The sequence below is a fragment of the Muntiacus reevesi genome, chromosome 16, assembly GCF_963930625.1.
Source record: "Muntiacus reevesi chromosome 16, mMunRee1.1, whole genome shotgun sequence".
In the NCBI taxonomy this organism is placed as follows: Eukaryota; Metazoa; Chordata; class Mammalia; order Artiodactyla; family Cervidae; genus Muntiacus; species Muntiacus reevesi.
In genome coordinates, this window is record NC_089264.1 from 56,950,195 (window position 1) to 56,968,399 (window position 18,205).

Here is an 18,205-nt window from a genome sequence, read left to right on the forward strand (position 1 = left end):
CCTTTATGGCCACCAGACAAGAGGAGAAAAGAGATGCAAACATCTGTCTCCAGTCTCCTAAACCTAAAGGCCAGCGAAGACGGATGCGAATCCAAGTGTTGTTACAGTGGGGATTTGTCTTTATTTATCCCTCTCTCATGAATATGAATCTACATTTGGACCGGGAGGTGGCTGTGTCCACCCCCCTGTGGACCCTGCACACAGACCTTCCCCACCCTGACTTACTGCCCCCCTCTCCGAGGTGGGGGATAGGTTATCAAAGACAAGGCTGCAATTGTCCAAGTTTCTCGAGTCCCTTGGACTTCTCAGGGGCCCTTCCTGGCGCTCCCAACGCCACACCGCCGCCCCCAGGCCCACGCTCCAGGGATGCGGATGCGGGGAGCGCAGACCCGCCTGGCACCCAGCTAGCCCGCTTGTGTGGGGTTTTAAGCACTTGTGTGGATAAGAGAGTGACATGAAGCGTCCGTGAGCAGATACGTTTCGGCTCCAAAGCCCACGTTTGGCAATAACCAGGCTCACACCCGTCTTAGCACCCGCGCCTGGGTGCACCATGGTTGTGTCTCCGCGGGGTCTAGTGCGCGCGCGCTCGGAGCCGGGAGCTCCAGCCGAGCCCCACGCCACCGCTCCGCGCCCGGGCCCGGCCCTATGCCTGGCCCGCAAGCCCGGCAGCTTTGGCGAATGGCTTTTCCGCGAAGACGTAGAACTCTGGGATCTAGTCGGTGCCTGGAGGCAGATCCTGGGCGCCGGGGATGTTGGCGTGGGAAGAGCGGTGTGCAGCTCGGGAGAGCTGGGTGTGGAGGGGGAGTCGGAGGGCGACCCGGCAGGAAGCCGAGGAGCGGGAGGGGAGGACCCTGCGAGGAGCGAGGGCGAGGGAAGCGCGAGGCCGCGGGGGGCGCGCCAGGGAGCCGCGGAGGGCCAGGCCCAGCCGCTGCCAGGCAGGGCGCGGGCTCGCGCTCCCCGCGGCCCCACGGCCCGCGCCGGTCCGGCCACTCCCCGCCCCGGGCTCCGGGCTCCCACCGGCCTCGACTCCCCGCCTCCGACCCACCGCGCCAGCCTCTCCCAGGTGCGGGGCCCGGCCGCGGCCTCTCTCCGGGCGCCCCCTGGCGCCCGCCTCGCCGGGTAGGGAAGCGGCGCGCCCCCTCTGCACACCCGGAGACCTTTCTGCGCCAGCCCCGCGCGGTCCATGAACAGGCGCGCTGACTTCATCTTCCCCTTTGTAGGCCGTGTAGGTTTATTCTGTTCGGTGTCACCGGCCCGCTCTTCACCCCGCCCCCCCACCCCTGGCCCGCGTCCCCTCTGCGGGTCTTTTGTGGCCCGGGGGCCCTGCTTCTGCCCCGAAGATGAAAGGCGTTCAGGGCCGGGCCAGGCCGGAGCCCCAGCCCCAGCGCCCTGTTTTGTTCGAGTTGTGCTTTCTACACGCGAGCTCTCCCCTAAAAGTTGTACCAAATGGTTAATTTAATTATTCCAACTATAGACCAACTGCTTCAGCAGCCTCCACCACGCGTCTGGGAGGAAAAAAGAAACCATCTATAAGAAATAATCTAATAAAAGTGAAGTGTAGAAAAACCCCTCCTGATTTTCAGCCGGCACAAATAGAATTAGAGCTTCAGCATCCTTTTCCCAAACAGACCTTTTGTCCAGATCACAACTTCAGCCAACCAGCGATGTGTGCAGTGCCCGCTATTTATTTCAATAGAGGCGGTGGGTAGCGAGATAGATTGATAGATAAATGGCCACATGGATAGATGGATGGTTTGATCCATCTTCCTCTGACTTCTCTTTCTTAATATGTGTACACGGTTGATTTTTTTTCCCCCTGCTGATTTTCTGAATCAATAATGGAAAGGCAATGCTATGTGGTAGAAAGGGGGAGAAAGGCTATTTAAAGCACAAAAAAGGGAAGAGACTACTAGCATATATACCATGAGAAAAAAATGTTTACATGCTACCCAGTACCAAATGAAGAGAGGTTGAAAGTTTAAAAGAAACTTTTCTTTCCTTTTCTTTGCCATTCATAGGAGGGTTTCTTTTTTTTCCTTGAAAGTCAGAAAGAATGTTCCAAGACAAGGAAACAAAACAGCAAACAAAATGCCATTGTATTGTAGTAGCAATTCATGGGAAAACGCTTGTCAGCCTCCTAACACTTCACTCCTAGGAGGCTGTTTGGAGGCTGTTTTACCATAGGCGAAGCACAATAACATGGGAATGAATAAAATATTAAATACCAGTGAGAGTTCAGAGGAATTTTCTTTTTGATTGCTTTATCTGATGCTGCAACCAAATGATTCCAGCACAGGGAGGCCGCCAAAGGCTCAGCTCAGACCCAGCACTTCTCTCAATCAGAGAATAAAAGGACCAATTTGTCTTCGGATTTCTCCAAGAAGAGTTCTGCAGGCAGCAGTCTTTCCCACTCACCTGCACCTAGACAGGATTTACTTCCCCAGAATATAATAAGAAACCAGCCGCAGCACCCCCAGGCGTGAAGATCCACCGATATTCTGCTAGCATTTTAGAATTTTTGCCACATTTTCCATGTGCCTAGCAGCCATAATATACATGTGTCATAAGAGAAGCTCTTTGTATTTCTGGTAACTAACCTCCTAGCACTGTAAGACAATTATTAACTGATTAACCATACTGTGTGCAAAGCAGTTAACACGATGCTTGGCACCTAGAAAGGATCCAATGAACGTCACCCACCAGTATTGTGATGATGATGATGGTGATGATGGTGATACAGTTTCCTTGAACTTCATATTAAATTCTTGACTTTGGGATTTAGGTGGTGCATGGACAATGTCTTTTTCTATTGTATATTTATAATGTATGTGGAAGAGGGTGGACAAATCACAGAACATACTCTAGTATATCAAATAGGAGAAAATAAAGCAACGAGGTAGAAACCTTCCATCTTTTAGGAATTCACCAGAAGTCATGTATGTGTTTAAGTTAATTCCATGTTTTGTTTTACATTGTGCACACTAATTGCACCTGCTTAAGGTGGCACTTTACTCTTGGATGTAAATACTGTGAGTTTGGGCTAGAGCTTTATAGCTAATTCATAGATGGTGTTTCTATGTTTGAATTAACTTTGGAGACACTCCATGCGTAAGTGCTATCCTCTATACAAATGATGAGGTACAGATCCCCAGCACCCATCCTTTTAAGGACATCATCATGGAAGAGCCCAGCTCTTCTCCTCTCCTCCACCTCCTCCCATCCTATGATTAGCAGAAGGGGCTGCCTGTTACCTTTTTTTTTTTCCTGGAGTTTAGCTAATAGTGGTAACATCTGCTGGACTGGTGGTGGAGGAGACATGGGGTATTTGATCAGAGTCACAGATGTAAAAGTGACATCTGCTTGCAACAAAGAAAGGAGAAGCAAAATTAAATTAGGCAGAGAGGCCTCTCTGAACCAAAAAAAGAAAGAAAAAAACCTATTTGAGAAGGAGGAAAAAAATAATCATGAGCCCTCACCAGGCTTGCAGGGTGCAGAGGAGCACTTACCGAGAGGATCATGAGTTTTAGGACCAGCAGCTGTCAGAATAACTGGAGTAGCAACATCCTAAGGGAGCAATGTCCTTAGACCTTAAAGACACCTTTTTATGCTCCAAAGAAAAAGAGTCAGGTAAGATTGTCCTTCTCAGCTGAGAATGCCTTGACCTGTTTGAGTATAGTATAGGTTGAGAAATCATTTTCATGTTGAAGACAGGAAGAAGGGAAGGATGAAACCTCTTGGGTTGATAACAGTCCAGAATATTTGTGATGAGTTTGGACAGGAACAGATTTTCATTTCATAGCTATGTTAAAACTACTGCCAACAACTAAGAATGAGCCACTTTTTACTGGGCTTAAAGGATTGTATTTGGCAGTTAAAACGTACATGCTTGAAATAGGACTCAATCAGAAGGGGAGGCTGGTTTAGAAAAAGCGTTCTCCACACCCTCCCGACCTTTGTACCTGTAAACCACAAGTGATGCAAAGGGGCATCCCCTCCCCAATAATGATCTCCTACATTTCTCCAAATGGAACAGACTTCAATAGCGCTATATAAATTGATTCCATAGTGATAACAAAAACCAATGGACAAGATTACCTCAACTTTCTGCTTCTCTGCCTATAAATCGGTCGACCTCTGTGTACACTTGCACCTCTCTTGTCCCTTCTGCACGCAAGAGGACGTCCCATTCCCATCTAAAGCCAATCCCTCCACAGTGCTTTGGAGTCCTATCTCTTCCACTGGCTCAGGACCTTACCCACTTCTTCCTGTCTTGGATCTTCAAACTCTCATGCTCATCTGGATATATGTCGTTGTCATCTCAACATGCTCAAACTACATTCGTACTAATAACCAACCAATGAACACTATTTTCTTTCTTGCCTATGCTTCCTGCCACCACCACTTCGCTTTCTTCTCTGCCAGAGATCTTGAAGGAAGTTATTTCTTCTTGCTGTCTTTATTCCATTACTTCTCAATCACTCCATCGCTTCCTCTAATTTGGCTTCCACCACCTTCACACAGTTTGAATATTTCTTATTAAGATCGCCATGTCCGCTGAGTATTTTCCTAGCTTTATCTTCTTTGAATATCTTCATTGCTAAGGCTGTTTAACAAATATTTCCAGTTCTCCACATCTCCAGGCACATAGTAAGACTTCACTTCCCTGCCCCCTAGAAATTAGATACAGCCATTCTATAAACGTTTGGGTGGAAGTGTAAAGTGTGACTTCTGGCTGAGCCTTAAAGGTTGGTGTCCAAATCTCTACCTTCTCCCCTTTTCCCTGTTTAATAGAAGCTGACAGAGCTTCAGATGGTGGCTGCTTGATCAGCCTGAGTTCTGTTGAGGATGCATGGAGGAGAGGTCCCAGAAGACCCGTGGTGAACATGTAGCGTCTCAAAGCATCAGAGAAGGATTCTGCAAGAGGTGATTCCTCTGTGCTGGGTACTAAAGGGTGACCAGGAGGAAGTGAAGAAGGTGACAGTAACGTGAAAAAGGAGGAAGTTGCAGGCAAAGGAATCAGTGCTGGTCAGACTCCAAGGTCAGAGAGAGCATGGTGCGCTTGGGAATCTAGAAATAGTTTGGTTCAGTTTTCTGTTAAGAGAGGAGAGACGGAGGGGGGTGCACCCAAAGAAAGGTATGATGAGAGAAAGGAGGAAAGAAAGGCTGGAATCAGGTCCTGCAGGACTAGGGATGCAGTGAAGTATGATTTGAGAGGGAAGGAATGAGGGAACAGGGAAGCTTAGAGACAAATTAGGAGGCTGTGTCTCCTCTCAAGGCAAGAAACGATGACTTCCTAAACTGAGAGAATAGCAATGTAGGACAAACAGAAGTAGAAGACCTCAAGAGAGGTTACTGATATGGAGTCTTGGGGCAGGCAGAATACACTATTCTGCCCGATGCCAGGATTTTAGAGGGTCCAAGAGTATACCTCAGAACAAAACCTCTCTCCCATATCTGCTTGCAAGATCTTCACTCCTGTAACTCGGGCCTAAAATTCTTCATTACTTCTCTGGGTTTTGTAACACGTGATACTGTCAACCGTTCACTCATCCACTGATTCAACCCATATTTATCAAATATATCCTGTGTTGTAGAGATCAGCACTTTAGGGTAGAAGTGGTTCAGACACTGTCTGAAAAGCAGACTTTTGGGGATGGAGCAGACCCAGGGTTTGCAAGTTTCTGAGCGGTGGTGGAGGCCGTGGGGTGAAGGTGGAGGCCCCGGTGGAGTGAAGGTGCAGCGTGGACAGAGAGGAGAGTGACTGTCCTCCATGTCTCATCCTTTATGTTACGGTCGTAGGATTTTGTGTGTTTCTCTCCTGGGGGTGGCAGTTGTTCGGTCGCTGAGTCTGTGACCCCATGGTCTGCAGCATGCCAGAATTCCCTTTTCTTTCACTCTCTACCAGAGTTTGTTCAAGCTTATGTCCACTGAGTCGGTGATGCCATCCAACCATCTCATCCTCTGTTGCCCCCTTTTCCTCCTGCCCTCAGTCTTTCCCAGCATCAGGGTCTTTTCCAAAGAGTTGACTCCTGGTGGTATTTTCAAATAAAGATGCCAAGAACCAGGTGTCATAGAGGAAAGAAGCCCTGATGGTGGAATAGTAGGCATTCTAGAAGTGGGGACAGCTCTGCTAGGCCGCATCTCCCTCTGTGACTTTTATCACTCCTTGTGGGTATCCGGATCCTCCTCCTTCAAGGAAGCTTGCCTAGCACTTGGCAGTCAAGAGCTCTGTGCTGCCTCTGCCATAAACAGAATTAGGATCAACAATACACCCTTCTACCTGAGTCAATCCAGGAAGCCATGTGAGAGCCGTGGCAGGAGCCCTGGAGTCTTTCACTATCTTAAACTGCTCAGCCTTGAAATAAATAGAAAAATGCTTGAGAATCCTAAAACTTCTACAAAATATGTTCCTTTCTGGGCTTTCCATGGATCCTATTGCTGTTTGTTTATACGATTTTGTTCTATTTGGGAAGTTTGTGGAGTTTGCCAGTAATATGCTGCAGCATCATACATTTTAATGTGAATTTCAGCTGATTCAGAATTTAGAAGCAAATGTAATCCAGCCGTCAGGGACAGGCACCACGTGTCCTAGACCGCAGGAGCCAGAAGACAGTAAAATGGTTAAAGTGATGCATGTTTGTAGTATTTCCCCAGTTAGATGTAATGGAGAATATTAATTTTCTTTTAAAACACACAGCGTTGTTTCTCTCTCCCTTCCTTGTTTACTGGGCTGTTACACTGGAGGAGCGCAGGGTTGTAATCACAAGCTCACTGCTAACTCAGTTGCTTATTCATAAACCTGCACCATTTGAGACTGGACTTGAGGAAACGGAGGAGGAAGAGACGTTTTAAAGAAGAGGCAGGGAGGCTGCTAGGAGGGAACTGGGACATAATAATGGACAAAACAGCACAGTGAGTCTACACAAGAGACTACACGGCAGAGGCCAGCAGCTTTAACCCAGACCCCAGGGAAGCCTCTTGAATGAACAGTGCTAACTGCTGCGAGGTGAGCCTCAAAGCCCCAGGCGGGGCCAGACCGTGCCCTTCCGGAGAGCGAGCTGAGGCCGGTGCGGCTCCCTGGGCTTGCCTCCGCCAGGCCCTGGATTCTGGGGCAGGTTCCTTGGTTAGCAGCTATTGGACAGCAAGCCTTTTATCCAGGGGAGTCACTGACTCTGCCCCCTCGTCTCTGTGCATCGGGACGGGACAGCAAAACCCTTCAAGGGGGGTTCATGCCCGTTCTCGGGCAATGGCCAGGCCAGAGCTGACTGCACCCCACAGAGGGGCGCAGAGTGGCCAGGGCCGGCCCTGGGTGCTCTCTGCCTCTTTTTATCCTTAAGTACTTTTTTTCTTATTCCAAAGTACCTAGTATCCATTATAGAAAATGATATGGCATGTATTTCTTAAAACGAGAAAAAAAATTTTAATTTTTTTTTTTTACAACTCATTTAATGGCAACTGGTAGTCATCAAACTAGCAACGGTTATCTTCAAAAATTATCACACTAGCTGCGCTACCATTTCTCAGGATTGATCAGATACCTAGAGTCACAGACAAGTCCCACACAAGATACTTCATGTAAATCAGACTTGGTTTATCACCAGCATTTATAAAACCAGACCTAGGCAAAGAACTAGGTCTGGGGACACATGCATGGTCTTAATATAGCGAATGTTTAACCTGCCCTGATTATTACAAAATCAGAACAGCGAGAATATTCTCAGTTAACTTTTTAATATAACTTTTCAGTCTTTTTTTTTCCCCATCTGTAAACATAAATTTTTTTAAGTAAGAAGCATTCCCTATGGACTGCTTTTTTATTTCCTTTTCCCTGTAAATTAAGTATCATGAATACCTTCCCATTTCATGAAACATTCTGACATTTTTTTTGGCTATGTGGTATTATATGGCATGAGAAGTCATAGATTATTTAGTCAGCTCTGTCCTGCTGAATGTTTAGTTTGCTTCTAATTATTAAAGCTATATTAAAAGGACTGCTTCAGACATTCTGTTAGCTAAATCTCTGTGCATATCCACATGACTTGCTTAGAATTAAACACTAAAAGTGGAATTTCTGGATCAAAAAATACAGATTATTTAGAAAGCCTTCAACGCATATTGCAAAAGTGTCTTCCAGGAAGGCAGTACTGGTTTACATTTTCAGGGCAGAATATGATAGTATCTGGTTTCCAGTCCTTACCAGCGCTGTGCAGTCCCTGGAAAAAAAGTTTTGCCTACACTTTTCTTACTGTGCTATTTTCTGTGCAAAAGAAGGCAAGTTGGGATAGGTCATTCCCTTGTAGCTCAGTTGGTAAAGAATCTGGCTGCAATGCAGAAGACCCGGGTTTGGTTCCTGGGTGGGGAAGATTCCCTGGAGAAGCAGATAGCACCCCACTCCAGTATTCTTGCCTGGAGAATCCCATGGACAGAGGAGCCTGGCAGGCTACAGTCCACGGGGTTGCAAGAGTTGGACACGACTTAGCGACTGAATGACTGAACCAGGGACATGTAAGAATAGAGTCAAAATGCCAAAGTCCAGCTTTATTTTAAAAAATAAAAATCTGATGATGACAAAGAACTAGATGGTGTTTTTTTTTTTAAGGGTAAATTCACTACTTGGGAATGAGTTTGGGTTTTTTTTAATGTTTGTTACTTATTTATAGCTGTGCTACATCTTCATTGCTTCACGGGCTTTTCTCTGGTTACCGCCAGTGGGAGTTACTCTTAGCTGCTGTGTTTGGACTTCTGATTGCAGTGGCGTCTCTTGTTGTGGAGCTCAGGCTCTAGGGAACACGGGCTTCAGGAGTTGCTCCTGGGCTCGAGAGCACAGGTTCAATAGCGGTGGTGCACGGGCATGTGGGATCTTCCCCGATCAGCGATCGAACCAGTGTCTTCTGCATTGGTAGGTGGATTCTTTACCTCTGAGCCACCAAGGAAGCCCCTAGGTTTATTTTAATGTTGAGAAACTATAAAGAAAATTGAATAAAACTCCAATTTTATTTGTGTCTTTTCTGTCAAAGAGAATGAGCTTCAGAACAGAAAGGATTAGCATGAACATGAGTGACTGGGACCAGAGCCCCGTGTGGTTTGAGTGACTGTGAGGGGTCTTGCCCACTCTAATGAATTCTGCAAGGTCTCTGTCCTGAAGGCATCACCAAAGGGTGGTTGGTGGTTTCTGTGGAATCATGAAGGATGAAAGAGGAATGAAAAGACTGCTCTTCTGGCAAACCCGTAAATATTAACAAAAAAAGGAATGCGGGTTCTGAAAATAACAGAACAATTCAACAACAATTTCAGGTAAAATTCTAGGTTGGATTTTAACAGTATGATGAAAATTCCCCACATATGAAGGAAAGCGAACAATATAAAGAAACCATCATAGGGATTTTCTCCTGTGGTTAAGAGTCTTAACCCTTCCAAAGCAGAGGGCACAGATTCAATCCCCGGTCAGGAAGTAAGGTCCCACATGCCATGGGGTGAGGCCAAACTTTTTAAAAATAGAAAAATCAAGCATCGTGAACCTCTCATCCAGACATGACAAGTACCTGCTCATGGGCAACCTTGTTTTTCCATCCCCAACCCACACCCAGCCCCACCATCCTGGTCACCACCGACTCCCTGAGTAGGTGGTTTTGAGGCAACCTAAGACGTCATATAATTTCCTCTCTAAATATTTCAATATTATCCCTAAAAGATAAGAACTTTTCCCTCTAAAAATACATAACCACACTGCCAAAATATCAACTATAGTTTCTTAATATCTTCAAATAACTGGTGTTCCATTTTCCCTGATTGTCTCACAAAAAGTATTTGCTAGGTTGTTTTGTTTGACTCAGAATCCAAACAAGTTCTGCCCTTTGCATTTGGTTTTCATGTCTCCAAAGTCTCTTCTGCTCTGCAGGTCCCTCCCCTCACCCCTGACCTTTATTTTCCTCCTTACAATGTATTTTAGAGGAAAATGGGTCTTATGTGCTGTAGAAGTAGCCATATTCTGGATTTGGCTGATAGCCTCCCCATGATGTTGTTTAATCCCAACCCTTTTAATTTCTGTAGACTGGGAGTTGGGTTTCGAGGCTTCATAGGTTCAGGCTCTGTTTCCAGCGAGGATGTATCCAGGTGGTCCTGTTGCCCCAGCGCCTGTCTCTCTCCTTACAATGTCAGACATGATCTGCGGGGTTAGGTATTATCGGCTGGAACCATCCGTTCAAAAGTTCCCCATGAGCTTTTTACCTAATGATTTTAGGAGACGTTGGTTAGCATTGCCTAGATTACAAGATTTTATTCATTTAGGGGTTTCAAATGATAATATTCTAATTATACCATTTTTGTTAGATTTTTAGCTAGAATATTTCTATAAAGAGAAAAAAGACTTCTATCAATTATCAGGTATCTAAGGTATGGTAAGGTGTGACAAGTTAGGAAAATGCTGAATTCTTTCTCTCTATTCACCAGTTTTCAGAAGAGTGAGTTTGTTCCATGGTGTCCTTCAGAGACCGTCAGTGGATTTTTGTGTTTTGTTTTGTGGGTTTGTTTTGTAGCATTATGAACTCACGGGCAGATATATTTTATGTATTTTCTTTTATTGCAGTATTTATTCTTATTTATGCTCAAATTATCCAAAATAAGACCAATGAAACCCTCTTCCTTTTGGCTTCTCAGTTCTTTTGATTAGGACCCTAACTGTCCTTGTAGCTGGTACAAGGTAGCCCAGGTTCCTCTTTTATACTTTTTACCTAGACCTGGAATCAACTATTTTTCCAAGGACCCATGGTTCTTTTTAGTGGGAACTGGTATTTAGAGACCACATTGAGAGTCTTAGATTGGATTTTGGCATGAGTGATTTATGAGTATTTTGGAAAGGAAGTGATGGTCACTAGACACCAGGGTCTAGTAAAATTAAAGTTGTCACTCATTTATTAAATAAGACATAGCTCATTTCCCAGCTGGCACTAGTGGTAAAGAACCCCGCCTGCCAGTGCAGGAGACAGATGAGAGACAAGGGTTTGATCCCCGGGTCGGGAAGAGCCCCCTGAGGAGGGCATGACAACCCACTCCAGTATCCTTGCCTGGAGAATCCCATGATCCCATGGACAGAGGAGCCTGGAGGGGTACAGTCATGGGGTCACAAAGAGTCAGACACGACTGAAGTGACTTAGCACATACACGTGCACATTCTAGATGAGAGAGGGGAGAATAGTCCTAAACAAACAACTGGGACATGATATGGTATAAAGAGCTTTGGGGAAATAATTATGCTTGGAGTTAAGGAATAAAGCTACAGTGAGGAGGTAATATCTGAGCAATGGGAATAGGCAGGCAGCTGAGGTGGAATGGAAGATTTGGACAGAGAAAAGAACAGGAGCAAAGCCCTGCAATCATCAAAGTGCATGGCGTGTTTGAAGAAGTGTCAGATTTGCTTCATCTCCTCTGACAGGGATAGTGGATGGAGGGAGAAGCCAACTGCATTCGACATAATGTGTGTGGACTTCAGCAGGGCATGTATCCAGGCCTCTCGTGATATCACTATGGACAAGATGGAGAAATACAGGCTAACTGATAGGACGATGAGATGAATTAAGAGCAGTTAGGTGAAGAAATGAACCCAAAGGATGCTGATTAGTGGATTGACATCAGCATAGAGGATGGTCTCTGATGGAGTGACGCAGGGCTCAGTCTAGTTCAACATGTTTTATCAATGATTTAAATAAAAGTAACAGAAAAACTACATAACAGATCTGCAGGTTATAGGAAGCTAAGCGAGATAATGAGTAGCCTTAGTGACTGAGTCTGGATTCAAAAAGATATCGTCAAGTTGAATCTGTTGAGATAAAATTTCTGGCGATGAATGTAAATTTCCACAGCTGAGTAAAAAACACACAAAAAAACAGACACACACATGCACACAACCTCCTGGAAGAAGCATGGTTAGTAGATCATACATGGAAAAGATTTAAGGCTTTGGATCTGCCTCACGTATCATTAGCATGTGTGGATAACAGCGGGGTACACAGCATGTGTTGTGTTGGGTTACCCGGCTCCCTACTGGAGAATACTTAGAAAGAGCCATTGGCCAACTGGGGGAGCTTATACCAGAGTGTCTTGATTGGTAGAGGAATTTTAAAAATTATAATGAAGTGTCAGAAACCTGGAGTCAAGGAATTCACAGTGCTATAATAGGCATAAAGCTGCATGTAGAAGTTTTCTGCTCTATTACCCTAAAGCAATGTGAGTATACAACTGGAACCATTGGGCAGAAGTCAGAGGGAAACAGATGTAGGCTCTGTGGAAAACATTATATTAGAGTTCTCAGAGGCAGAATAGGCTGCCCCGCAAATCAAACCTACCATTATAAAGACAGAGGTAATTAGCAGGGAAGTCACTGAGGAAAATCAGTCATCTTAAGAAGGAATTGAGTTCTCTTCTACATCAGAGAATCCATGAGCCCCATTATCCTTAGCAGCATCCCTTTCAGGCTCCCAAATGCACAAGGTACTCACATGGTTGCCTAGACTCCACCCTGAAATGTTCTTCATTCACAGGGGCCCCACACTTTGGTCTTATCTTTTCACCCTCCTCCAGGGTACCACTGGAGATGTCTCCATAGGGCACAAAGACTCGGGAGATGGGTTCTAGTTTTAGTTCTTCTCATGCTAATTCCAGGACCTCAGGTGTGGAAGGCTAAAGATGACGTTCCCCCACTGAGAGATGGAGTCCAGCTCCTCTCTGCTTGAACTTGGGCTGGTCTCAGTGACTTGCTTAGCTGATAGACTGTAGTGGGAACCGTGGGGCTTCTGCGGCTAGGTCACAGGAAGCCTTGCTGTCGTCACCCAGCTTCTTGGAATGCCCACCCTGTGAGGAAGCCCCGGTTGTCCCTAGGGAAGGCCAGGGAGAGAGAGAGAGAGAGAGAGAGAGAGAGACGTCCAGCGAGCCCAGTTACTGCAACCCTCTGATGCTGGAACCACCCCAGCTAAAGCCTCAGACATCAGGTGGGGCAGAGATGCCATCCCTCCAAGTCCAGTCCAAATTTCATATTCAGAAAAAAGGGAAGAATTATTATATTTCAGACACTAAGCTTTGGCATGGTGTACAGCACAGCAGTAGGTAACCAGAATATCTTAAAAGTCATCCTAACTCTTTGGGAGTCAATTTTCATTGTGTAAATGGAGTGAAAGAACCTAATACTTTCCAGGGTCCTCTTCCGCTTTGACACTGTCAACAGCTAACCTTTGTGGTCCCAGCCTGCCTTTACCCAGTTTTTAATAACCACTTATTTTATTTATCTTCCAGCTTTATTGAGATATCATTGAAATACTCTTTGAACTCTTTAAAATCATTGAGGATCCCAAAGAACTTTTGTGTTTGTGGGTTATACCTATTGATATTTGTCATATTGGAAATTAAAGCTGAGAAAGTACAAAATATTTACTTATTATTTTATGCAAAAATAATAAAAGCCTAATTTATTAATCTTAAAAGTGCATTTCAATATACATTAGGTGCAGACAAATACTATTTGATTCCACTTATACGAGATACCAACAACAGTCAAATTCACAGAGTCAGAAAATACATTGGTAGATGAAAGGGGCTGGAAGGTAAGCGAATGAGGAGGGGGAAATGGGAAGTTAGTGTTTAATGGGGACAGACTTTCAGTTTAGAAAGGTGAAAAATTTAGGAGGTGGATGATGGTTAAGAGTTGCTCAACAATGTGAACGTACTTAGTACCACTGAACTATCGGGTGTGTGTGTTAAATTGTTTTAGCCGTGCTGACTCTTTGACGCTGTTGATTGCCAGGCTCCTCTGTTCATATGGGATTCTCCAGGCAAGAAAACTGGAGTGGGTTGTCATGCCCTCCTCCAGGGCATCTTCCCAACCCAAGGTTTGAACCCGCATCTCTTATGTCTCCTGCATTGGCAGGTGGGTTCTTTACTAGTAGGGCCACGTGGGAAGCCCACTGAAGTATTAAATATGGTTAAAATAGTACGTTTTATATTATCTGACTTTTACCACAATGAAAAACATTTTAAAAGACAAGCAAAATGCTTTTGATGAAATATTTTTCAAAACAAAAAAAATTATTGAAAGAGTGGCACTGTTTGACATTTTTGCAAATTTTTTTAATACCTAGCTTTATAGAAGACAACCTGAGTTCTCATATTTGCTTCGGCACTGAGATGTTGCAATATCACATGTTATGTAACCTCTAGAAAATTTCACTGCATACTTGAGAGAAAATGAGCCTGCCTGAGGTAAACCATGTATTAGTATTTCTATGGGAATAGTTTCGACCTCACAGACCCACCCCAACACACACCAGATGAATGTCGGGGAAACACTGCTCCAAGGAAATGATGTAGAAAATTAATCCCCATGTTCATTTACTTGTAGCTGATAACTCTTAACAGGTTCAGATTTTTAGAGTAATTTGTATTTTAACAAGGAATGAAGTCGTCCTCAGAAGACTCAATCTCTAGTGGCAGCATTTCAAAAACATAGAGGTCTTTGGTTAAGGGTTCCCTGTTCTAGTCCACTTCGCAGGTCTCTGGCCTCTCAGCCTCCACTGACTCTGGCCCTGGACAGGGGAAGCTGTGGCCACAAGGCTAGATCCATCAGGGAGAAGAGGAGAGCAAGTATGCCATCACGTTTGGGTCAGCCATGGCTTCTTCTCTTATTTTATGGGCAGAGAAGGGTTCTTTGAGTAATTAGCAAAGAATTTAAGATTAATAACTCTCATTGCCCTCACATTAAGCAATTAGACTGAGTTCTTCATCATGTTGGAAACTATGCTGAGAGACTGCTCTAACATGGAGGTAATATGCTTGTTTATTTAATTAAATTATTGAAAATCAGAAATGATATCATATCTAGACTTTCCTAGCAATGTAGACATTTCCCAGAACTTTTAGCTGAAGATTTTTAGTAATTGCATTGTGCTAATCAACTAAAATGGCCCAGTATAAATGTTAATAAATAAACATAATCATAATTCTAGACATAGTCAGTTGCCAAGGACTCCAAGAAGGCATCAAACCCACCCCTCTGCCTCCAGGCATGCTTTATCATCTGATCAAGTCTCAGCAGAAATAACGTCAAAAGATATGTTCTACATTGGATTACTTCTACCCACCTCCTTTATATTTTTTCAGATATCCTAGTCCAGAAAAGAAAATGTCAGCTAATTCAAGTTATTTCAGAAAACATTCAAAAAGATCAAGATACTGTGCAAGTTTGTTCAAAGGAAAATATTTAATGGATCTCCATTTTTCTATAAATGAGGCAATGAATATATTTTACATGTAAGACCTACTGAGTCTGTACATATTGAATTTGATTTGAGTTATTGGAGGGCTGGGTTAAAGGATTTTATTTTTATATATTGGTAACAACCAAGTTGTAATAAATGATTAATTGAGCATTTTCCACCTAGTTCCAGTAGAAGTCAAATATGTTTTGATACATTTTAAAAAGTTCAGGGATTTGAAAGTTGTATAGACTGAATCCTTCTCCATCAGAGGGCAGATAGACTGCAAATCACAATCACAGAAAACTAACCAATCTAATCACATGGACCAAAGCCTTATCTAACTCAGTGAAACTATGGGCCATGCTGTGTAGGGCCACCCAAGACGGATGGGTCATGGTGGAGAGTTCTGACAAAATGTGGTCCACTGGCGAAGGGAATGGCAAACAGCTTCAGTCTTCTTGCCTTGAGAACCCCATGAACAGTATGAAAAGGCAAAAAGATAGGACACTAAAAGATGAACTCCCCAGGTTGGTAGGTGCCCAGTATGCTACGGAAGGTCAGGGGAGAAATAACTCCAGAAAGAATGAAGGGATGGAGCCAAAGCAAAAACAATACCCAGTTGTGGATGTGACTGTTAATGGAAGCAAGGTCCAATGCTATAAAGAGCAATATTGCAAAGGAACCTGGATTGTTAGGTCCATGAATCAAGGCAAATTGGAAGAGGTCAAACAGGAGATGGCAAGAGTGAATGTTGACATTTTAGGAATCAGTGAACTAAAATGGACTGGAATGGGTGAATTTAACTCAGACGACCATTATATCTACTACTGTGGGCAAGAATCCCTTAGAAGAAAAGGATTAGCCATCATAGTCAACAAACGAGTCCAACAACAAACGCAGTACTTGGATGCAATCTCAAAAATGACAGAATGATCTCTGCTTGTTTCCAAGGCAAACCATTCAATAGCATGGTAATCCAAGTCTATGTCTTGACCAGTAATGCTAAAGAAGCTGAAGTTGAATGCTTCTATGCAGACCTGCAAAACCTTCTAGAACTAACACCCAAAAAAGTTGTCCTTTTCATTATAAGGGACTGGAATGCAAAAGTAGGAACTCGAGAAACACCTGGAGTAACAGGCAAATTTGGCCTGGAGTACGGAATGAAGCAGGTCAAAGGCTAATAGAGTTTTGCCAAGAGAACACACTGATCATAGAAAACACCCTCTTCCAACAACACAAGAGAAGACTCTACACTTGGACATCACCAGATGGCCAACACGGAAATCAGATTGATTATATTCTTTGCAGCCAAAGATGAAGAAACTCTATATAGTCAGCAAAAGCAAGACCAGGAGTGGACTGTGGCTCAGATCATTAACTCCTTATTGCCAAATTCAGACTTAAATTGAAGAAAGTAGGGAAAATCACTAGATCATTCAGGTATGACCTAAATCAAATCCCTTATAAATAATGGAAGTGAGAAATAGATTTAAGGGACTAGATCTGATAGACAGAGTGCCTGACAAATTATGGACGGAGGTTTGTGACATTGTACAGGAGACAGGGATCAAGACTATCCCCAAGAAAAAGAAATGCAAAAAAGCAAAATGGCTATCTTAGGAGGCCTTACAAAAAGCTGGGAAAAGAAGAGAAGTGAAAAGCAAAGGAGGAAAGGAAATATATACCTGTTTGAATGCAGAGTTCCAAAGAATAGCAAGGAGAGATAAGAAAGCCTTCCTCAGTGATCAGTGCAAAGAAATAGAGGAAAATAACAGAATGGGAAAGACTAGAAATCTCTTCAAGAAAATCAGAGATACCAAGGGAACATTTCATGCAAAGATGGGCACAATAAAGGACAGAAATGGTGTGGACCCAACAGAAGCAGATGATATTAAGAAGAGGTGGCAAGAATACAGAGAAGAACTGTGCCAAAAAGATCTTCACGACCCAGAAAATCACAATGGTGTGATCACTCACTTAGAGCCAGACATCCTGGAATGTGAAGTCAAGTGGGCCTTAGGAAGCATCACTACAAACAAAGCTAATGGAAGTGATGGAATTCCAGTTGAGCTATTTCAAATCCTAAAAGATGATGCTGTGAAAGTGCTGCACTCAATATGCCAGCAAATTTGGAAAACTCAGCAGTGACCACAGGACTGGAACAGGTCTGTTTTCATTCCAATGCCAAAGAAAGGCAACGCCAAAGAATGCTCAAACTACCACACAATTGCACTTATCTCACACTCTAGCAAAGTAATGCTCAAAATTCTCCAAGCCAGGCTTCAACAGTACGTGAACTATGAACTTCCAGATGTTCAAGCTGGATTTAGAAAAGGCAGAGGAACCAGAGATCAAATTGCCAACATCTGTTGGATCACTGAAAAAGCAAGAGAGTTCCAGAAAAACATCTACTTCTGCTTTATTGACTATGCCAAAGCCTTTGACTGTGTGGATCACCACAAACTGGAAAATTCTGAAAGAAATGGGAATACCAGACCACCCGACCTGCCTCTTGAGAAATCTGTATGCAGGTCAAGAAGCAACAGTTAGCACTGGACATGGAAAAAGACTGGTTCCAAATAGGAATAGGAGTACATCAAGGCTGTATATTGTCACCCTACTTATTTAACTTATATGCAGAGTACATCATGAGAAACGCTGGGCTGCATGAAGCACAAGCTGGAATCAAGACTTCTGGGAGAAATATCAATAACTTCAGATATGCAGATGACACCACCCTTATGGCAGAAAGCGAAGGACTAAAGAGCCTCTTGATGAAAGTGAAAGAGCAGAGTGAAAAAGTTGGCTTAAAGCTCAACATTCAGAAAACAAAGATCATGGCATCTGGTTCCATCACTTCATGGCAAATAGATTGGGAAACAGTGGAAAGAGTAGCAGACTTTATTTTTGGGGGCTCCAAAATCACACAGATGGTGACTGTAGCCATGAAATTAAGACACTTA

The 18,205-nt window shown here is 43.9% G+C and overlaps 1 non-coding gene across 1 annotated transcript; it reads right to left on the minus strand.

Moving 5' to 3' along the window:
• Positions 1–7,589: 7,589 nt before the first annotated feature.
• Positions 7,590–7,721, minus strand: LOC136148149 (small nucleolar RNA SNORA72). The gene has a single exon (XR_010659445.1). It is a non-coding gene; the product is annotated as a small nucleolar RNA SNORA72 (small nucleolar RNA).
• Between the last annotated feature and the right edge of the window lie 10,484 nt (positions 7,722–18,205).